The 22811-nt window shown below is 35.0% G+C and overlaps 1 long non-coding RNA gene across 1 annotated transcript in view; it reads left to right on the top strand.

Moving 5' to 3' along the window:
• The window catches only part of LOC144230109 (uncharacterized), a 334534-nt gene extending 313113 nt beyond the window's left edge, over positions 1-21421 (top strand). Inside the window, exon 3 of the long non-coding RNA XR_013334695.1 lies at positions 21318-21421. This is a non-coding gene — a long non-coding RNA (uncharacterized LOC144230109). The remainder of the gene's footprint in view (positions 1-21317) is intronic.
• The last annotated feature ends 1390 nt before the right edge of the window (positions 21422-22811 follow it).

The following is a 22811-nucleotide window of genomic DNA, read 5'->3' as shown; positions in this document are numbered from 1 at the left end:
TTCTGAAAATACATATAGATTAGAGAAAAACACAGACAAATAAATATAATATTAGAGTGTTATATAATCAGCATTGTGATAGCAAAGAGTCAGAAAACTGAAATATAAATACACACACATATGCACACATGCACATACACACATGTATGCATAATATGCATATATATTTGAATAAATAAAATAATTTTCGCTTCATCAGTTTATTGTTGTCTGAGTATGAGGTTGACTTCAATATAATGACGTACATGTTTCTAAAATACAGATAGCCACTGCATTGATGATAGATGATTTTTAGAATTAGCACTGTATTTTTTAAAAATATTCATTTAATTTTGAGAGAAAGAGAGCATGGAGTAGGGTCAGAGAGAGAAAGAGAGAGAAGATCCAAAGTGAGCTCTGCACTGACAGCAGAGAGCCTAATGCAGGTCTCAGACTCATGAATTATGAGATCATCACCTGAGCTGAAGTCAGACTCTTAACCGACTGAGCCACCAAGGCATCCCATACACTCTATTTTTTATAAATTCCTGAACTGATTTTAAGTATTTGTTTTTAATTCAATAGTATTACACATTCATAACACATAAGAAAAGGCTATGCTTTATTTATTTATTTTTATTTTTTAGGCTGTGCTTTTATGATTGACAAGTAAGGTAGAAAGACCTCTTTTAAAGTGGTTGTTCTATTTGAAAATATATATTATTAATGTTATTAGAAAGGATGTAAAATCCATGTTCATTTGAATGAAGCATACTTTAAAATATAACCTTATATTTAAGACTTTTCATACATTACAGCCTTTGAATCCTGATAAATGATAAATAATATAACAACCACATTAAAATGGCTTTCAAATCATTTTTATTACAACCTAAGAAGTGTAGCAAGATAAGAACCTGAAAGATCTGATTATGAATTAAATATTTTTCAAGAAGTATCACCTGGAGGACAAAAACTCTCCTATTTCCTTTGCAATTTCCCATAGGGTCTAGTCAAGAACGGTAGGTGCTCACCAAATATTGATGATGGTTTTACTTCAAAGTTAGTTTTGATGAGCTTCTGAAGTCGATATCCTCTAATGTCCTTTGCTTCTCTGAAATTATCTTATTCCATAATATAACTAAATATTAACTTTCCTCCATGGAAAAATATAAAATACATAATGCTTCCTAGGTAAGAATGATCTGTTGAGTAACTGAGTGATGCAACTTACACATTACTCATGCTAGTGTTAAAAGCAAAAAAACTCAGATAATGTTCTCATTAGAAAGGATTATTATCAGGTTAACAGAGAATGGGCTGAGAAAGTCTGTTCTGTTTTATTTTTAAAATAATAATTGTACTTGAACTAAGACAAGTGATATTGTTTTGTTGGCATTATTCCTCTTAATTCCTTTTGTTTTTCTTACTAGGACACATGTTACATGTCTCTTAATGATTGGGGTTGGAAATGCCAGAGTTGAAAAACTTCAAATTTATCATGAATACTGATTTATTAAATCTGAGCTCTCTAGGGTTGCTTAATGTTGCATAGTGGTGATGACAGGGATGTCCAGAAAAAATGTCTTGGAATGCTTTTCATTATATATTAGATTTTTCTAAACTTTATTTGATCATTTAATTCCTAAAATGGTGGAGAGAGAATAAAACGTCCAATCTTAACCAGTTTGAAAGTTGTTTGTTTGTTTTGCTTTACCATGGAAGACCTATATTCCTTTAGAAGTGAACACTTTAAAGACAGTGTGTATAAGTCATTGTCAAATAAATGACCAATAGGAACTCTTCAGATTTTTAGATCGAGGAATCATGTTAGCTTTTCTATAGTATGGATATTGTTTGGATGGGCAGGAAAAAAAGTGGATGAGACATACAGGAAGGATAAAAAGTCCTAGTAAAATCTCAGAAGCAGACAAACAAAAGCTGGATTCAGTAAAAGTGATAATGTCGCTTAGTCTGACACCAAGGTGTGAATAGGGAAGATCAGGATGTCAATGGATGAAAAGGGTCTGACTCAGAGAGCAATGGAAAGTGGACTCTAACCAGCCAGAGGCTGAATAAAGGTATTTCTTGCTTGTCAAAACCCTCTGAGACAGAATCACTTCACTCAATTTCTCCCAAACTAGGAAAAAAAGGACAGAAAATATATCTCTAGGTGTTCATAGAAATAAATTATGTCCATAATCTGTCATGCAAGGCATTGAAATTCTACTCCATATTATAAGGATAAATTTATACAAACTTTCTGAAGTACTGTACATCCCCATAAGCTTTGTAAACATTGTCAGGTAGAAAAGTCATTTTGTTTTTACTATGCATATATTTTCTGTCTGGTTTTATTGAGGTATCTTAAAATGCAGGTGGATATAACGAGATCATTGGATGGTAGAAACTAAAAGTAAAAAGCCTGACTCTGCCAGATCTGTTTTATGGGTTCACAATTTCTATTCTGTAGGTTTAAACATAGTAATGGCAGATAGTGGGAGTGGAAGAAAGGGAAAAAAAAAGTGTTGCCAGGGAAAAACAGAGACTTGAAAGATCAATAGACCTAAGTTGTAATAAGTCTAACTCTCTTGCTATGTGACTTTTAAACTCTGTTTAAGTTCTTTGACTTTGAGATTTCTTATCTATATAACAGGGACAATTATTTCTATCTCATAGTATTGATATGTCTAGTTTCATGCTTGGCATAGAGGCAGCACTCAAAAAATGTTAGCTCTCACCCCGTGAATCATTATTTTATTCATTTTTCTGTGAATTTTCTGTTAGACATAAAAAATAAACTATGTCAGCAACTTAAAAATTTTTTTTTACTGTTTATTTTTGAGAGAGAGAGAGGGAGAGAGAGAGAGAATGCAAGCAGGGGAAGAGCAGAGAGAGACACACACACACACAGAATCTGAAGCAGGCTCCAGGCTTGGAGCTGTCAGCAGAGCCCAACACAGAGCTCGAACCCATGAACCTTGAGATCATGACTGGAGCTGAAGTCAGACATTTTACCAACTGAGCCACCCAGGTACCCTGACAATGTCAGCAATTTTTAAATTTCATTATAAGGTTATATATAAAGAAAACTTTTTTTTTTAATTTACAACATAATTAATTCTATACATCTTTCTGCTGGGTTATAATTACTGCAATGTTAAACATCAGTTTATGATATGATTCAAAGTTAAAAAAAAAAAGAATCACTACGATTTTATATTAGCAAAAAGAGTTATTGAAGATTAAATGCTTACAGAATTTTGGGAGGGGCTGAAAACACTATGTAGCTTGATCTCTCAGCAACTTTTACCAAAAATATGCTCTAGAACTGGGCTGTTAAGAAAGCCACTGTTGTTTCTATAATTGGTAAGAAAGCTACATTTAGCATCAGGGAGTCACTGCTACTGCTCCACACTAGCTCCGCTGTCATCCTTGTGTGCAAATGGACACCTCAGACAGGCCTTTGTCCTTTCTCCCTCAGAGTTTAATCCAAATGCAAGTTTTGCTCCAAGTCTATGTGATTTGTGGTACCTAAATCATTTTTAATATTCTAGGTTCAAGGAAGATTAGAAGAGTAATTTCTAAGCATTTGAGCTCCTTCTATATAGGAATTTTTCTAGAAGACAGTTAGAATGGATCATTATCAAATTAATATCGAGTATCTACTACAATCCAAAAATTGCTAGTCAGTAACCTGCTTCCATCCTTAAATTTTTAAATGACAATAGTTGGTAACAAAAGGCACCTTCCTAATAAATGTAAACATCCTTTGTGCAAATAAAGAAGTATCCAGATTTTGTTTAAAAGACATATTCTGCATATTTGCTTCTCCTCTAATTCAGTTAAAACCCAACATAATCGCTATTACATTTAACTAGGGGATAAAAGTAGAACTAATATATCCTATTTAAGATATTTGGACAAAGGGAGAGAGAAACAAGAAATTTGATCCATAAAAAGGCATAAAGGAAGGGTATACTGGTAGCTACTTTAGTCTCTACATTCACACAAGGTAATGATAAGGTTTTCAAGTTGTTGTTTTCTCCTACTCGTTCTGTATTTCCTTTCTTCACAGTCACTGCTTCTACTCTTTGGGATCCTTTACCTGTTGGGAAGGCCCAAATCATTACTCCTAAAGGATCTAAGTCTTGACGTTCCTACATAGGTGTGGTCACTCCAGTCTTTTATTAACTAACACTACCAGATATGGCAGTACATCAAATACTCCTCCTGCCCCCTACTGTGTTAAAAGTAACCAATTTGCCCTTGACAATCAGACATTTCATATAACATAATATTATTCTCCTTTTTGGGGTATTGATCAAAGAGCATAAAACCCCAAAATGACCAGGTGGCAATCTCAATGACAAGTTCAAGGACTATTGTTTTATTTGGTGAAAGCATTTACCTAAAAATTCTAAACCAATAGAACTCTGTGATGCAAGGAAAAGTAGATCATACATTGTGAGTTAGTCATTAGGTTATAATATAAGAAATGCTACTTCTAATTTACCTAGTGATTCCAGTTCCATGTGTTTTGACCGTGTGAGACTAGCCCAGCCTCATATATATTGGTCACTGATATCTATAAACATCTATCTCCTCTTGGATGCTATACTTCTATTTTTTTTTTTAATTTTTAATGTTTATTTTTGAGCAAGAGAGAGACAGGGAGGGGCAGAGAGAGAGGGATGCATTGAATCTGAAGCAGATGGATGCCATACTTCTAAAGGGCTCCTTCAAACTAGCACAATAGCAATCTTTAAGAGCCAATTAACCCGATACTTCTAGGAGATAGAGTAAGATTGATGATTTCTATGAGTATAAACCAGTTGCCTCACTACTTTGGCTGGAAAATAAGCACATTCATTAAGAAGTAGAATAGTCTGATGTTGAATAAGGCATTCTGTAAGCTTATAACCACATTGTTGGAAGAAGCATGGCAGGCAGAGAAGAATAGACCAGAAGAGCTGTTTCTTCAAATAAGAAAACCTTTCATATTTGACTTGTCCCAATTTAACTAACTGCTGCCCTAGGATATATTGCCATGTGGATGTCTCGGTATTATTCTCTGCTGCTGGCCTTTGACCCTGCAAGTGGCATATCCTGCTAAGCCCTAGTAAGAAGAAAACTGTCCACACGCACTCCTTCATGATCTTTATCCTTATCAGCATGACCATTTTTTTGCCTCAGATCCCTGAGCGTTTCTCCTACTAAGAGAAGCACATAACACACAAACATCCTCTTGTTCTGGGTCTATTTTGAGAAGCTCATGAACATATCTTTTCCCCAAACCTCTTTGTAACCTTACTACTTTATAATTTTCTTTTTCCAGTTCCCTGACCACCTGGCCAAACTATTGCCCATTATTTTTGAATAACTGTTAAGCCATACTTGCAGCCAGTTCTTTTTTCATGCAGTGTGACATGTGTATAATTTGAATTTTCACCAAATGCAGAATCTTTCTCACTCTCCTTTCCAGCCAGTAGACTATAACAGTATTTCAGGCACATTTTTAACCACTTTCTAGCATATAATAAAATAACCATGTGTAAACAAGTTTCTTTTTTCCCCTCTGTTTCTCTGTCAACTGCTCATTGGGAACTCCGTGTGTGGGGCATGCACAAATGTGGACTAAGGAGGGTTACCAGTGGCATAGAGGTAGATGCAATGGGTTCAGAGACTTCTAGAATGTTAATTTTACTTTTCCTTAATATTCTAAAGTGTGTCCAGTTATAAATAATATATTCTTCATATTAAATGTAGTATAAAACTTGTAATTATATAGATTATAGTTACAAGTGTATAAAAATTAAAGTAAGAACTTAGTGGACTGCCCCATTAATCTTTGGTATTCCATAAACGATTAGTCAGCAATTCTGATTACTGTTGCTGTTACCTATTATGAAAATCATGATGCCCTTGCTTCTCTATATTAAATGTTTCCACTTGGCCCCTCAGAATCCCATGAATTCTGAGATCCCATGATACTCATTAAAATCATAACCCATATGAATACAACCACAACCTTCATTATCATACTACAAAGAACAGCAAACAATATGCTATGTCTTTCCTTACCAATGTATTTTTCAATGACTTGGTGAAAAACCTCTCCTTTGGGCTTTCTTAGGAGTCATAGTGGCTATATAAATGAATCATTCATGATTACGGCACTCCAACATTGCTAACTCCTTGAGGTGTTAGGATTCCTTCTATGCTATACATGGGAATTTTGGACTTTTGACAATTTGGCAAAAACCATATTTAGGTCCATATTTAAGAAACCAACCAACAAAACAGATTCTCAAATGCCTCAGAAATAATACTTAGATTCTCTTTTAAGTGCAGCCTTATAAATATATTTATCCATGACTAAAATTGTATTCTTATCACACTCAATATAGTATATTTGTGATTGATTCTCACACACATTCCTCATTTCCGTGTTAATATGCATTAGCAAAATCTTTAATGGACTATCATGAGTTAACTTTATCCCCACATCATCCTAAGATCTCTCTCTACAGATGTACATATTGTTGGAGGTAATGGTAAGGCTAGAGAATAGGAGTCTCCTTGAGGTAACCACTGCAAACAACATTCCCCCAAGGTCTTAGGCAACTCAAAATTAGCCTCATTAGGGGAGAAAAAGTTACTCTGTGGGAAAGGGATGTTCTCTGGGCATTCTAGGATTTCAGAGTCAACTAAATCCACACATATGCTTCCATTCTAATCTTTGAGGAGTTATTTTCCAACAAATATATTAGTTTTCTTACCAGACATATGTCAAGACTGTAAATACCCTTTTCAGTACCTTAATGTAGCAATCAAAAGCATCAGAGTTTCTGCACAGTTGTTGTAATTATTACCACTACTCACCAAATATAGTTTTTGCTTCTCTAGGCATGCCTTAAGATTGCACTTCTTGATCCCCTTGGGATTGGGTAGAACTATATTATTATTTATACCCAATCAGTTGTGAGTTGACTTATGTGTATAACTTCCAGGACAGAGCATTTAATTTCTGGTATGAGACATTCCACACTTTTCATTTACAACCAACATAGCCATTATGTTCAAGAAGGTATTTCATCAAGGGGCCCTAGATGGCTCAGTTGGTTAAGTGTCTGACTTTAGCTCAGGTCACAATCTCACAGTTCATGAGTTTGAGCTCTGCATCAGGCTCTGTGCTGACAGTTCAGAGCCTGGAGCCTGCTTAGGATTCTGTGTGCCCCATTCTCTCTGCCCCTTCCCCATTCATCCTCTGTCTCTCAAAAATAAATAAATGTTAAAATAAAAATTAAAGAAAAAGAAGTAGTTACATCAAGAATCTGAGTCCCTTAGAGATTATGAAGAGAACTTTCCACGCTCCAGCAACGGGTATGGCATTTAAACTATCTTTGCTTTGAGTTACCTAGATTTTGGGGGCAGCGTTTGTTAACACAGCAACAGCTTAGCTCATTCTGATTAATACACTGGTTATTAAGGGTATTAGGCTATGCCTTCACTGCCTAAGAGATTATAATTCTCTAAGGCACTTATAAAAATTTCCTGAAGCTGGGACAGTGTCTTGAGTAGGACTTTGGAACCCAGGCTTGTCTTTTTCCTATTCTATATTCCTTAGCACAGGTAAAGTAGTTCACTCACCCCCAAATTCATGAAGTCTTCATTTTTGTTGTAAGGGTATATCGTAGCAGCTAATAATATCACCAAATACTTTCCTTCAATAAACACTTTCTCCCAGGAGACAGAAGATAATCATTTAATTTATTGCTTCGATATAGCATATGATGGAATGACAGTGTTCTGTAACTCTCACGTTAAGGAGGATTCTCATTGTCTTCAAACACAACCAGGTCATATACTCAATATCAGGAACCCATTTCCTTGAGACTTATTACCAGGCACAAATTGTTACATCAGTTAGGGTCTAGTAGCAAAGATGAAACACAATCAAGTTAATGTATGCAGAAAATAATGCATTATAATGAATGTAATTTCTTACTGAATTATTGGGAAGCAATAGGAATGGATTGTAGGTTGAAACCCCAAATATAACTTCCAAGCTAGCAATAACTGGGCTTCAAAGGTGCTGCTTTTCTTTTATCAATTTAATTTTATTATAGTAAAATATTTATATAACATGTTTTAAGATTCAGCCATGTTGTCTCATATATCAGAGCTTCATTCCATTTTATGGCTGAGCAATATTCCGTTGTGCGGATACCAAATTTTGTGGTATCCAAGTTATGGAGATACAAAGAATAGTTACACCAGTATCTTATCCTTAAGGGACTAATAGTCTATAATGTAGGATAGACTAATCAAGAGCTGTAGTAATTCAGGTATTAACAGTGTACCAAGAGGTGAACAATAGGCTATGGGATTAATGTAGCTTCAGGTGGGTATAGAATGGATTATTTGGGTACTCCTGTCTGGGTAAATTTAGATCATACCTTAAAGGTTTTTTTCTGGTCTTAGAGAAGAAAGGAAATATGTTATGTGAGGAGACAAGAACATGAGAAAAGCATGAAAATATGAGCCTCTATATGGAAGTATATGATCCCTGATATATGTGTACAATAAATATTTGTTGAAATAAACGAGAAAAAAACCTAAGATGCAGAGGTCATAATAAAAGTGAACAGAAAATAGGCCAGAACAGTAAGGATTTTTAGATTGTTAAGGGCTTTTAAAGGCTGTCTTGACCAATGAGTTTTGAGTGGAAATCAAGAGGTATCACTTTCAGGCCAGGGCATTTGATTGCTGGTACAAAATCACGCAGTGTTTTCTCCCTTATGAAATTACCAAAGTCCAGAAGTAGTCTGTTCCAATCACAGGAAATGTAAGAAAACAGAGCTCTTTTATACAAAGAAATCTGTAGTCATAGCTTTATAATGGTAACCCTGGATGGAAGTACTGAGGAGGATAGATTTTACTGCAGACAGCCGGAGTCAGACAGATCAGATAAAATACGATGTAAGATACTATATTCACTGGAGCAGAAGCAGTAGTGGAGATGAAGAAGCTCGTCGAAGAGATATTAAAGGGAAAGAAATGAAAGGAGTTACTTGAAGCAAGTGTATAGATGAAGAGGAAAAGGGAGAAGTCGGCAATAAGTTGAAGATTTCCATCGTGGCTCTCTGAGCGAATGGTGATGTCTTAGTTGGAATACAGACATTTAGTATTTGCTCACCAAAAACTATGTGTGTTCCCATATTGCCCATGCCTCCTGTTACCACAAAGTAGGATCAAATTTTCAAGCAAATAATGATACATAAAGTGATTTAGTAAATAATGTTTATTTGTGTGGAAGAATTTCTCAGTATGAGCTATGAACAGAAATGATGTGTGCTCCTTCTGGGGAAAATAATTCAAGTGGTGTGCAACTGTCTGGATCTTCCCTTCACCTGATGACAATGAAGATCTTGAGATGACTGAACCACTTAGGGACTAGATCGAAAAGTCACTTGATAGACAGAAGCAACTCTAGAATGGCATCCACTTCTTATCACATGTTGAGTTAAGTGAGGTATTAATGTTTTCATGTGTAAATTGACTAAATTGCTTTTATGACAGCTTGGCCAGTTTACCATGTTTAAAACAGGGCAAATAGAGGCAAAAAAGAACACATATGGAGGTTAATAATGATAAAATTTATTGAATATTTATCATATGCCAATCACTGTTTTAAGCATATTCATTATATGTAACAACCTACTTGCTTTTCAAACAGCCCTTCCTATAAGGAAGGTCTGTTTCATTCTAAGGTTAGAGATGTGGAAATTGAGGTACAAGGAAGTTAGGTAATATGATTTCATATAGCTAGTATGCTGTGAGCTTGAAATTTTGGATCATATTTGACACATGCTGAGTTTGAGATAAGAATATCCAGTATGTATATAGAAATACATTTTTCATGCTTAAGCAATTTAATTTTGTGATTCGTTAACATAGAGCTGATATCTGAATCCAAAGACTAGAAGGATGTATTTGGAAGCATATTAACACAAAGAGAAGACCAAAGTAGTGAGAATATGAGGGGACTTTTTTTGAGAACTGAAGTGATAAGAACACACAGAAACACAGCAATATCAAGATGGGAATGCCTTAAGGTTCTAGTTCTTGGTGGTTTTTTCATGCCACCCACACATATGTCTAAAGCCTGGGTGGTAGAACAGGACGTCACTGCACAGAGGTGGACTTGAAATGCCTTTCATCAGTCTGCAGAGCTCTTCACCATGAGGGCAGCGAGATAGAGTATCTGCGTTTGCCTTCAGTCTGAAAGAAAAGGGAAACAGATACTCTGATTACTTCCTCACTACAAATCTACACTCTCCAGGGCCTGGGAGCAGCAATTGCAACCAGTCACCTTAAAATTTTAAGCAAATGATGAAAAATTAAGTGGCTTAGTAAATAAAGCTTCTTTTTGTGGAAGAACTTCTTGCCATTGTCTAACTCTGATAACGTTTCCTTCTCTACTTTTGCTCTATCATTTCAGAAAGCTGAGCTCTTTGAATACCGCTTATCTAAGCAATCTTTCTCCTGCCATATGTATTATTATCTCTTAGGCCTAGCCATTTGTCTGACTTCTGAGGGCTTTATATTTGAAATGTTTTATATTAACTACTATATACATATAAATATTCCCAAATACCTTTTTATATTTATATGTCTAGGTGTGTTTCTGGTTCTTTCTAAAAGTTCTCATGCCTTGATGTCTACAACACATATGTAATTAGTTGTTCAACAAATCTACAAAAGAAACTTAAGTTCCTTTTATGGTTAACATTTACAACTTTTTAAAATATTTATTCACCTTTTTAATGTTTATTTATTTTTGAGAGGGATAGAGAGAGTGGGGGAGGAGCAGAGAAAGAAGGGGACAGAAGATCCCAACCAGGCTCTGTGCTGAAAGCAGAAATCCTAATGTAGGGCTCAAACCCACAAACCGTGCCATCATGACCTGAGCTGAAGTTGGATGCTTAGCCAACTGAACCACCTAGGCACCCCAATGTGTATTCATTTTTTGAGAGAGAGAAAGAGAGAGAAAAAGTATGAGTTGGGGAGGGGCAGAGAGGGAGACACAGAATCTGAAGCAGACTCCAGGCTCCAAGCTGTCAGCGCAGAGCCCGACGCAGGGCTCAAACCCACAAACCATGAGATCATGACCTGAGTCAAAGTCAGATACATAAGCAACTGAGCCATGTTATGGGTAACATTTCTTAATGTTCCTATTGCAGTGAGATATCTGTAGGGTAAAATATGTTAATATCAAGGAGACAATATGTTGCTTAAAGGTAAGCTGTGGAGTCATAGAATTCTTTGGTTCAATCATGCCTCTGTTACTTATTATACATGAGGGCTTGGATCTTCTAAGCTTTAAATTCTGAGCCTCAGCTTTCTCATTTATAAATTGGGGATAACTGAGCTCGTTTCATCTGTTGTTTGTATGAAATCAAGTAATTCACAGAAAATCCCTGTATACCTAGTATATAGCAGGCTATCTACAGAAATTAGTTCTCTTCCCACTAGTTTCTGTTTTCAGTGAGATTTTTCACTTCCAGGAAGCCAAGTGGATCTATCTTCTTTGAACTCATTCTCTTTGAAGACTTGATTCCAAGTTTTTCATAGTTTAGATTTTAAGACAATTTAGGATATTTACTAAGATGAATACTTTAAACTCAATAGTAGTATGTGTACATTCGCTTAATTGGATGGAATTATGAATAAGTTATTTTGTGGTAATTTAATGTTTATTTTTAGCCTCTGTACTTTTTAAAGTTTATTTATTTTGAGAAAGAGAGAGAGACAGAGAGCAAAAGTGGGGTAGGTGCAGAGAGAGAGGGGCGGGTGGGAGTCCCAAGCAGGCTCTGTGCTGTCAGTGTGGAGCCCAACACAGGGCTTGAACTCATGAACTGTGAGATTATCACCTGAGTTGAAATCAATAGTTGGATGCTTAAACAACTGATCTACCCAGGCTCCCTGAGTGTTCTTTTGATATTGCAGAAAAATTTTTATTGACAATCATGAATATTGTCACCTGCATTTTTTATTTCTCACCTCCTTTAAAAATGCAGCTCAAAATATTACTTCATGAAATTCTCTTTTGTAAGTAAAAACTGAATTGCATTTTCTGACATAAATTAATTATCCATTCTCTATATGAGAGAAAACTCTCAACCCCAGTTTCCACTAATCTATGTCCAAATCTTGAAATAGTCTCTCCATTACATAAACTGTGTGTGTGTGTGGGGGGGTAAAAACTTCTTTTTTTAAGTTTATTTATTTATTTTGAGAGAGAGAAAGAAAAAAAAGAGAGAGAGAGAGGGAGACAGAGGATCCCAAGCAAGCTCATGCTGCCAGCACAAAGCCCAACGTGTGGCTCAAACTCATGAACCATGAAATCATGGTCTTAGCCAAAATCAAGAGTCAAAGTCAGCTGCTTCACTGACTAAGCCACCCAGGAGTCCCTAAGAAAAATCTTTGAAAGAAATTTGGGGAAAGTCTTTTAGGAATGTGACTTGAGTTACAATAGAGATTTCTTAACGCTTTTTATATGCAATGATTTTGATCAGGTAATGTGATTTATGAAAATATCTTGCAGTTATTTTACTTGAGAATTTTCAATCAGCTTTCGGTTTTCTGATTCTGACTTCCTCTGATAAGCGAACATCTATGGAAGAACATCAGCAGTTTTGTACCTAATAATTGAATAGAGAAAAATTATGTTTACTTCAGTGGGGAGTATCCTGATATTCTATTGCTTTTCTATATTTTAGTGTAAACCAATAATGGGCAAAAAAATGTTCATTGCAAAGGAGACTGTGATTAATTTGTCCGGTAAGTAGACTAAAGGTTCTCCTTTCAACCTTCATCTGCACAAGATTAAAGAGAAATATGGCTGTTGTTTTTTCTTTTCCTTTTGGTTTCTCATTTTTATTTCAAAATTCTAATAAAGTTTTGGCCCTAGCTTATTATTAGAACGACAGTTGGTATTGTCAATACTGCAGGAAACTGTATTTCAGTGCAGTAAAAGTGGGTTAAAAATATTGGTTTAAAAAGCATTTTTTAAGAAAAATTATAACCTATTTTCAATTTTGGTTAACTTTATAAATTACTTCCTGTTTTGTAATCTTACGGTGAGCATAATTTTAAAGAGAACCTAATGTTTTATGTCTGTATTTTAGGCCTAAGTGAAAAGTACACACCATAATCCCACCCAGATGTAGAGGTCACTCATCTAAAAATCATATTGTGTGAAAGCAGGATATAAGCCAGGAATATGCATTCATTCATTTGCTCACTCATTTAGGGTTTACTATTAAGTGCTGGATAAAAGGATCAAAAACACAGACTTCACCCAACCTTCACAGAGACTACAGCCAATCAGGTAACACAGAGTTCAAGCATTTCTGCCCATGCCACATATACAACCTTGACTCATAAAAGCTCGTAGCCCTTTAGTCAGATCTCTCAAGTGAGCTTAATAGGCTTGGCGATAAAGCACGCTGGCTCACAGCTGATTAAAATAAGTAAATCAAACCAGAGTAAACCTGCTAAATGGCAAAAACATTAAAAAGAGATGAGACCATTTTGGCTGTGAAAGTGGGTAGAAAAGTTTTCCCCACTTATATCCCATGTTTTCAACCACAAAGACAGCCCACTTTCTGATTCAATTCTCATTCATTCATTTAACATTTATTGACTATTATGTGACATTCACCGTACACGGCTTTGGATTTCTACAAAACAAAAATAAAATATGGCCCCTAACTAAAGCAAACTAATAGTGTTGTACATAATGTCTGTATGTCTGTGTTTTTGTGTGTGTATCTTTGACAGAGAGATGGGGATGGGCAGATTAGGTTTCAAGAGTCAGAATTAATCAGAGGAGACCTGGTGTCAAAGGAGAACTTTTAACTAAACAAAAAAATACTTAAAATAAATGGCAAGTCTCAAATTGCTGCCAGAAAAGGTAATGAAACTGTTACAAAGATGACATGATGGTAGTGGTATCCTTGAAATGGCAGAATGAGAACATAATCAGAGTAAAGATGAAAGGCACCCATCCCACTCTGAGAGCTGAACGAAGGAAATGGCTAAGGATCTGAGAACAGGAAAATAAGTGAGGCGGCATGAAATGCTTGCATTATTGTTCAGCAAATACATTTCCTGCCTCACTGTAGACAGCCTATTTACATATACCTTATTGATGTGAGGATTGATTTTTTAGCTTCTGCTCCTCTAGACTGAGCTGCTAAATAAAATAGATACAGCAGAGTCCTCCAACCAACCTGAATAGCTGTGGGAATCGTTTTTAGAATATGTGAGAATTCTCACTGAGAATAGTTATTGTTTCATGCCACTACATTTTGGGATGTTTTGTTATGTACAGTAGCCGAGTAATAAACTAATTGATTAATGCACAGGGAAGTTGCATTATCAAACACTCAGCATGGTCCACATTGACTTTGAGACTGAGGAACACTTACTACTGAAGGCTGGATAATGAGCCATGATATGTAATGGCAAAAATTTTTGATAAAACTTTTGTCTGTGGTAACTTGGAAGATCGAACAAATATCTAATGTAATTGTAGTATTGGCAAGAAAGTTTTGAGTAGCGTGAGCTAAGTGCTACTAGTTGCATTTGATAAAATACTATGGGGGGACAGGGAAAGGGAAATGGGTCCAGAAAAGAGCTGCGCAGTTTGAAATCAGAACCTGGAGGGTATATAGGAAAACCAGAAAGTCCTAGCCGTCACAGCAAAGCTTCAGGAAAGACAAAATCCTGAGCACTACATAAGAATGTAACACTCTTTGTTAATATCTCTCAGTAAATTAAAGTGGCTTCTTTCTAGTTCTTTCTTTGAGCAGACAAAGTGCCACTGGAATGTACAAAGTGTGGTCCTATAGACCCTGATAGTAAAAAAGAATTATAATGACTATAATTATGTCTAAAGAAAGAGTAGCTTGCCTAAACAAGTAAAAACCAACAATGCTAGGGGCCCTGGGTGGCTCAAATGGTTAAGCATCTACTTTGGCTCAGGTCATGATCTCATGGTTCCTGAGTTTGAGCCTCACTTCAGGCTCTCTGCCATCAGCAGAGCTTTGGATCCTCAGTCTTCCTCTCTCTGCCCCTCCCCTGCTCATCCTTTCTCTCTCTCTCTAAAATAAATAAACATTAAAAAACAAAAAAACAAAAAAACAACCCAACAATCCAAAAACTTGTGGTTCTGCCTTTTGACAGTTGGGAGGTCACTGATGTCAAAAACATCAGAAATCCACAGAAAACTATATTAATAAAATCACTACCAGTCTGGAACAAATGGGACAGTATACTCCAAGGAAAAAATACCTCAGAGCCACCAACTTTCTATACACAAGAAGCAACCTGAGACAGGTGCTCAGCCACCAAGAAGTAGTGCTTCAAAAGTAGCTAACGAGTATTGTAGATAAAGGGAGACCTCCCAGAGGGTAGTACCAAGAGAGGAAGAAACCAATGGAGGATAGGTAGCCACTTTCAGGGAGCAAATCTGGGGTTGACTCAAGGAATATCCTTTATCCTCAGGGTAGGGCACCTGCCAAGATTTGCCTAGGAGGAATTTAAAATTCCTGTGGACTATTAACTACCTCCGCCTTTTATCCTTCTTGTGGAATGAACACATTTATTATGGCTATCCTTGTTTGTTTCACCATTGTAAATTGCTGTGGAGAGTAAATGCTGTCTCTTTGGTTCCTAAGTCTTGAGATCAAGAAGATCTACACCTGGACAGGATGCAGATGTTAAGATTCTTGTCTTAAAGGCTGATCCCACTATAACAGATAAGTCTATCAGTGGTCTTAGAAAAGGACTACATGGAAAACAAGAAAACAAAGAAAAAGAGTACATGTATTTTGCATGCAAGAGAACATATGGGTTGTTTGTGAAGAAGAAGGTAGACTTTGCTTGTTAGATAATTGTTTGGCAAATATTCATGTCCCTCTACTTTCCACTGTGGGTGTGGTATACTTCTAAGCTCACTGATTTGAGATTTAGCCATGAGACCTGCTTTGGTCAATTGAAATGGCTGAAAATAACACTGCAAAACCCAAGTATAGACTTTAAGACACATTATATGCTTCTGTGGGTTCATCTTGGACCTTCTGATCTCTGTGACAGGAAAACCATAGCACAAAGGTATTCCCTGAACCTCCAGCCTAGACTCCTAAATAAGACATATGGAACAGAGTAGTCCTTCCTGAATTGTACATAAACATAGTAAAGCAAAGCCATTTCAGTTAATCCTAAGAGCCATGACAATGACTTGTAGATCTAAGAGCATGAGAAGGAATACTTATTGCTGTTGCCACTGTATTTTGTGGCTGTTTTGTTATAGAGTATTAACTAACTAACGCAAGCAGGAAACTTTGTTCTGAGAGATGTAAGAGACAAGAATATCTGCTGAGAGTAGTAGAAAACAATGATGTGATAAGGACAAAGACTTGAGAAATGGCAGAGAAATAAGAAGCCGTATGGGAAAAAAATTTAAGGCATTTTTGGAAAAACCATTTTTTCTGTCTCTACCCATATAGAATGGAGTCACTACTTGCTGGTCAGTTCACAAAATGAATTCTTACTAATTCCAGTGCTCTCTTGCCCTTTAGAGATACATAGTGTTATTTTTTATTTCTTTCCTCTCCTTGAACTTCAAATTGTCCCTCTCATAATTACAAGCTTACTTAAGTATCCGCTTCAAAAAAATTTAAAACTATAAGTACATGTATAAGCATCAATAAGAACATACAAAGTATTATTACCTTTGGGAAATCACAGATTACTAGATTTTATAACATGAAAATATTCTCAGAGAACCAGAAAATACCCTTGAGGTTTTGAACACAAAGACCTACTATTTTTTACAAAGGCTTTTTTAAAATGTCACTGTTAATGACAGGTGTGTCACTCTCTAGCAAAGAGATGCATTGGGATTTATCAAGCATCTCACATATTTCTCTTGTTTTCTCAATCTCCCATTTAAGTCTCCCAATAAATCTGCTATGTTGGTGTTATTGTCCTTTTAAATTACAGCCTGTCAAAGGGATAGGCAATAGTTAATTCAGAAGTAATATTCATCAATGTCTCTTATGTGTCTACTTCCTCATTCCTAAATAATACTTGGTGTTTTGCATGTTTTCCAATCATGTTCAAAGAAGTTGAATTTTCTTATATTCTTTCAAATTACCAAAGTGCCCATATCCAGATTCCATTCATCTAGAAGTCTATGTAGCATTAAAACTTTGTGGCTTTTATTTCCTCTTTCAAATATTCTTCTTTGGCTTCCATTGAACTTTATACTGTTCAAGACTTTCTGTTTATCAGTTCTTTACAATTTCTTCCATTTACATGTACTCCTTGGGTCTTCCTTTCTTAATTTAAACAGACCCTACGGGTTTTTATTTTCTTTCTTATATGTTTTTCTCTTCACATTCTTTACCATGGCAATCCACACTCTCACATGGTTTTGATGCCCAACACTATACCTGTATTTCTGGTTTTTGCCTTCCTTTCTGAACTTCAGCTCAAGTTTCCTCATGGTCTCAACAATAGATGTTGCTTTTTTGTAATTTTATGAAATAATATTTAGGGTATTGTTTTCTCCTTATTGTACATTCTTTAAAAACACTATACAAGTTTATTATGGGTAAATATGTAGTCTTCATTTCTAATCCTCTCTGAGCCCATTGCAGTGTTTGGATGTGAATAATCAGTAAACATATTATTTCATATACTAGTGTAGAATAAATTTTTTAAAAGCCCCAGTGAGGGCCATGTAGAGCCTGGAATGCCTCTTAAGATCCCTTGAGATAATGATCTTAATTCCACAAGCAAACTAGTGCTTATAATGGTGGTCTCTGATGAACCAAGGAATTTAAATATGAAATGTACTCAGTCATGGAAAATAAATGGAAAATAAATGCCTGAATTATTCAAACAAGCTAAGTTTTGATCTTAAAGAAAACAATCATGATCTGAAGATTTATTTATTTTAGATGCTTCTCAATTAGATTCATATAATGTTGCTATACCAAAAGTACAATTCACCAAGCAGCTTCCAACCTATTCTACATGCAGAGTTGTCAACATTTCGTCATCATAGAAGAATTTTCTTAACTATGTATCAATTTCACAGTTTTTTCTCTAGATAGATCATAGAGGTCTATTCCCAACAATATCTGTCAACTACTCTGAAGGAAAGTAAACCATCGAAGATGCATTGTTTTCTAACAAAAGCATCTTCCATAGCATTTATTTATCTTGACTCATTCTCAGAGTAAAATTAATATATTGAAGCGAAACATCTTTTTGAGCACTAATTTCATTTTTAATATATTTTTTAAAGATGTGAAAATACTTAGAAAGCATAAATATTTAATAAAAATAGTTATGATTTTGAAAATAAACCTANCATCTTTTTGAGCACTAATTTCATTTTTAATATATTTTTTAAAGATGTGAAAATACTTAGCCTAAATATTTAATAAAAATAGTTATGATTTTGAAAATAAACCTGCATATTAGAGGAATTGACTATATCCTAGATGAATATGAAACAACTTCACAGCATTCTCCAAGGGGAGAGAGATCATTTTCAGCCATTTTTTATTACCGCAAAGTCAAAACAAGGTAAAACACAGTACAGGGTATTTAGATTTACCCTGATAGGAAATCATTTCCCCACTTGAGTTATAGTGAATAAATGTCATTAATTCACAATGTTAATTTTTTAACATTACAGAAAATAAAACAAGTATTCTTATAAATTTCAAAGTGCATTCTTATAAACTTCAAAGAACATTCTAATAAATGTTCATATAATTGCCAAATTTATATTTTCTCAGTTTGTTTAACTTCATTTCTTAAGAAAATTTTTAACATTTATTCACTTTTGAGAGACACGGAGAGACAGAGAGAGAGCTAGGGAGGGGCAAAGAGAGAGGGAGACACAGAATCCGCATCAGGCTTCAGGCTCTGAACTGTCAGCACAGAGCCCAACGTGGGGCTTGAAACCCACCACCTGGGAGATCATGACCTAAGCCAAAGTCAGATGCTTAGCCAACTGAGCCACCTAGGTGTCCCATGAGTCATCACTTTTAAAGATACATGATCATAACCAGCTATACCTTTGTAATGTACATGGGCAGTATTGTTTGTGTAACTTGTCCCAGTACATCACACAATTGCCCTATTGCCTACTTTTAATTTTTATGCCTGATATATTCTGGTTCACTTTTCCTCTCATTAAGGATCTGAAATTAGGAAACCACTACCTTTAATTTAAAAAAAAATTAGGAAATTACTACCTTTAATTAAAAAATCAATTTATCCCAAATTAGATTTTTTTACTTTATTTCTCTGTAGTGATAGATTTGAAATGATGATATGAATTATATAAGATGAAAATGGATATTTTTTAGTTTTTGACTCATTTGCCTCTTTAAAAAATATTAAATGAGTTCTCATTCCTTACAGAGAAATTCTTGCTTTTCTAGGACTTTCCTGAGGGCCTGAAATGAAAATATATCATTATTTAGGAAAGCAATGTATGGAGCCCCCCAGAAGAATTATTTAAATCTGCCAGTTGTAACTTTTTAGTTCTCCTTTATATCATCTTTAAATGATTACTGAAGGTTTATAAAACAGTTATATAGGACAAAAAACAGTCCAAATATGGGTCTCAACCGAATATAACAAAGCTCAGTCCAGAGTATTTCCCTCTTTGCAAATGCATTAATATCTTTGGCCAAATAATAAACCTTTGTTCAATAACAGCATGTGGAAGTGCTCTCACTGTACGAGTGAATATCATTCTTGTCCTTCTAAGCAATTTTAAACATTATGATGTCTTATTCCCATTCTAATCAATATATTGTACTGATATCCTATATGTTAAGAGACTGAATTTTAACAGTAGTTGCTTAACTTCAGCTTTTTCCTACATCATCGTTATACTTACAAATCACATTTAAATGAATAATATTTACTTCCAAGTGTGATTCTATATTTTATCTACCTGTTATAGTCAACTTCTATTTTCTTTGTAGCCCATGAGACCTGGCATGCTGTTTCTCTTTTCTCAAATATTGGTAGCCATCAACTTCTAAAAACCAAAAGTTTTGTGAAAATTGCATAGGTTGAATTTCTTTCCATTGTTCAAATACATGAGCAGGAATGACAGACAATTCCTGGAACCTAGTCTAAGGAAGGCAATCTGTTCATGAGGTGTTGACATGGCAAGGGTTACGTTGGACACTCAACTTCTTTGTTTTCATTATCTCATCTTATTTTTGCCCTTTACTATCTAGCAGCCAACTCATGCTATGTTGCAAGGGTTTTATATTGTGTCTGTGACCCTTTACCATTATCCATGGCCACGTGTAAGTGTTGCTACCCAACCACTAGCTATCTTCTTGTAACATGATTATTGATGTTTGTAACCTTTGAACATGTCAACAGTTTTACCCAAAACATAAATCCAATAATGGTAATAGTTTACAGATATTATGATTTAGTATCATGAACACTTTCTGTGAATGGCAAATATATAACAACTTGTGAGCTTATACATGTCCTTGGTGAGAAATGCACATTTCTTTCTATCATGATTCATTCCTAAAGAAAGATGTTAACTGCAGAAGTTAATACTTTTGTTTTTGTTTGGGAGTTATTGTTGTTTTTAAGTAGCCAATGCCCAATCTTTGGGATTCCATTGTTACCCTGATGCTTACTACATCCGAGATGTCAGAAAAGTCACTTAACCATATTGCTTCAGTTTTCTCACATATAAAGTAGTAATAACAAACAATCTACTTATCAGACAGTTAAGGATTAAATGGGACATTACATAGGAATTGCTCAGGACACTAACTATCACAACTTCATTAACAGACACTGGCTATTATTATATAATACAGTGATGTGGTACATAAGATATTTGATGGTGAGAATTAATGTCTTAGTAATACAGCCAATATAATTTGTTTTTTAGTATATCTTAAATAAGTAGGAAAGTTAACTAGATTGAAATATGATATGGTTGGAGACTAATTTTTAAAAATGTTCTTCTTAATGAAAAAAATAAAACATTCTCCTTATCAATGTAGAAAGCTAAAATATGCACTATAGTAATCAATAAACAATGTTAGAAAATAGCATCTGAAAAAATTAGTGCTGTGGGTTATCAGAATCAATGCTCTATTCCATGTATTACTGCTCGCTGGATATGTTAGTTTGAATAAGGAGTTCTGCTTGCATTTGACTGAGATCTGAGCAAGCTGACCTTTCCTCAGGTAACAACTGTAAACTCTGCACAAAATACAACTGCCCAGAAACCCTGGAAAGTGAAAAAGCAGGAAGATTCTGGAAGGACCTTGAAACTTCGAAGAAAGGGCCAACATAGGTGAGTTATTCATTTAGGGATAGTTCCCAATCATTTTTTACCATTATATTAATAACAGTGATACTTTATTTTCATGTAGTCTCCTTGAGCTGCCCTCCACCCCTACCCCAGAGACTCTGTCTTTGAAGCTGCTTTGTAGCAGATTTATGTGTAAAACAGCAAAACATAAAGGAACCCAGCTGAGCCTCCATGCTGGGCTCCCTGGTTCTGAAGTTCTATGCACAGGTTGGTGGTTCTTTATAGAAGAAAGTGCTTTCTGCCACAGCCCTTCCAGATTGAGGAGAACAGAATCCTGCCTCTGACCTCTCTGGTCCCCTCACTGTAAGACCACATGGCTATGCTTCATATCCTTATTTTACTGCCATTGTTGTATTGTATTATTTTCTTTCAAATAACAGTAGATATGGAAGAACCATCATTTTGGGTTCTGTGAGAATTTTTAAACAATTGAACCCTATTTATCTGCCACTGTTATTGCACATGGTATGTTTACTGAGACATAGATATAAATATAATTTAATAAAAAAAGAATTATGATGGCAAATAATTGATCATAAAACTATACTCGCTTGATGAAAAATGGCTACTAACCATTTTATAGGAAAATCATGCCCTGTGAATTCAAATGCAGAAAAATAATTATATAGTTTTCTTTTGTTTTTTCTTCTTTACCATTAATTTGTGGTATTGGTCTTTGACTTGTTTGTTTTGATCAATGAGATATTAGAATGAATGATTGTAAGTGTGCAATATTTATGAAACTATGCTAACTATATCAATAACACTACTGTGACTTTCCATAAAATGCCTTTTTATTAATCAACATATAGAAAGACTGTATTTTAGAATAGTAGCTGTTGATTTCTTTTTTAAAAATATACTTTCACTGTATTTTTACTGTGCATTAAAATATGTCAATATTCAAAGAACATGGACAAATTGATCTCTAAGATATATTTGCAAAATATTTCATTTTGATAATGTAAAACCCTATAAAACATGGTCTATAATTTGATATGTTTATCTTTTTTATTTTCTATCCTATGGTTATGGGATAAAATTAAATATATCATTACTGTATCTGATTAGATTGTGTTGTGTGTGTATGTGTGTGATTGTGATTGCTCCTGATAACAAATGCCTTGCTATTACACTACAATATGCCTATGTGACCGGCAGGTATAAAAACCCTAACTGAGACTCCAGTTTGTGCCCTCTTCTTCTGAAGACTTTTATACACATGTTGGTGGGTCTTGATATCACAGAGAATTTGTGTTCTTACAGAGAGAGAATGGTTTGAGCTCCCACCCGACCTCTCCAGAGTTTGAATCCTTTGCTATCAAGCTTTCTTTTTTTTTTTTTTTTTTTTTTTTTAAAATTGGTT

Source organism: Crocuta crocuta, unplaced genomic scaffold (genome assembly GCF_008692635.1).
Source record: "Crocuta crocuta isolate KB4526 unplaced genomic scaffold, BGI_CrCroc_1.0 scaffold83, whole genome shotgun sequence".
NCBI lineage: Eukaryota > Metazoa > Chordata > Mammalia > Carnivora > Hyaenidae > Crocuta > Crocuta crocuta.
Note: the sequence above shows the minus strand (reverse complement) of the source record. Positions and strands in the feature narration are given on the sequence as shown.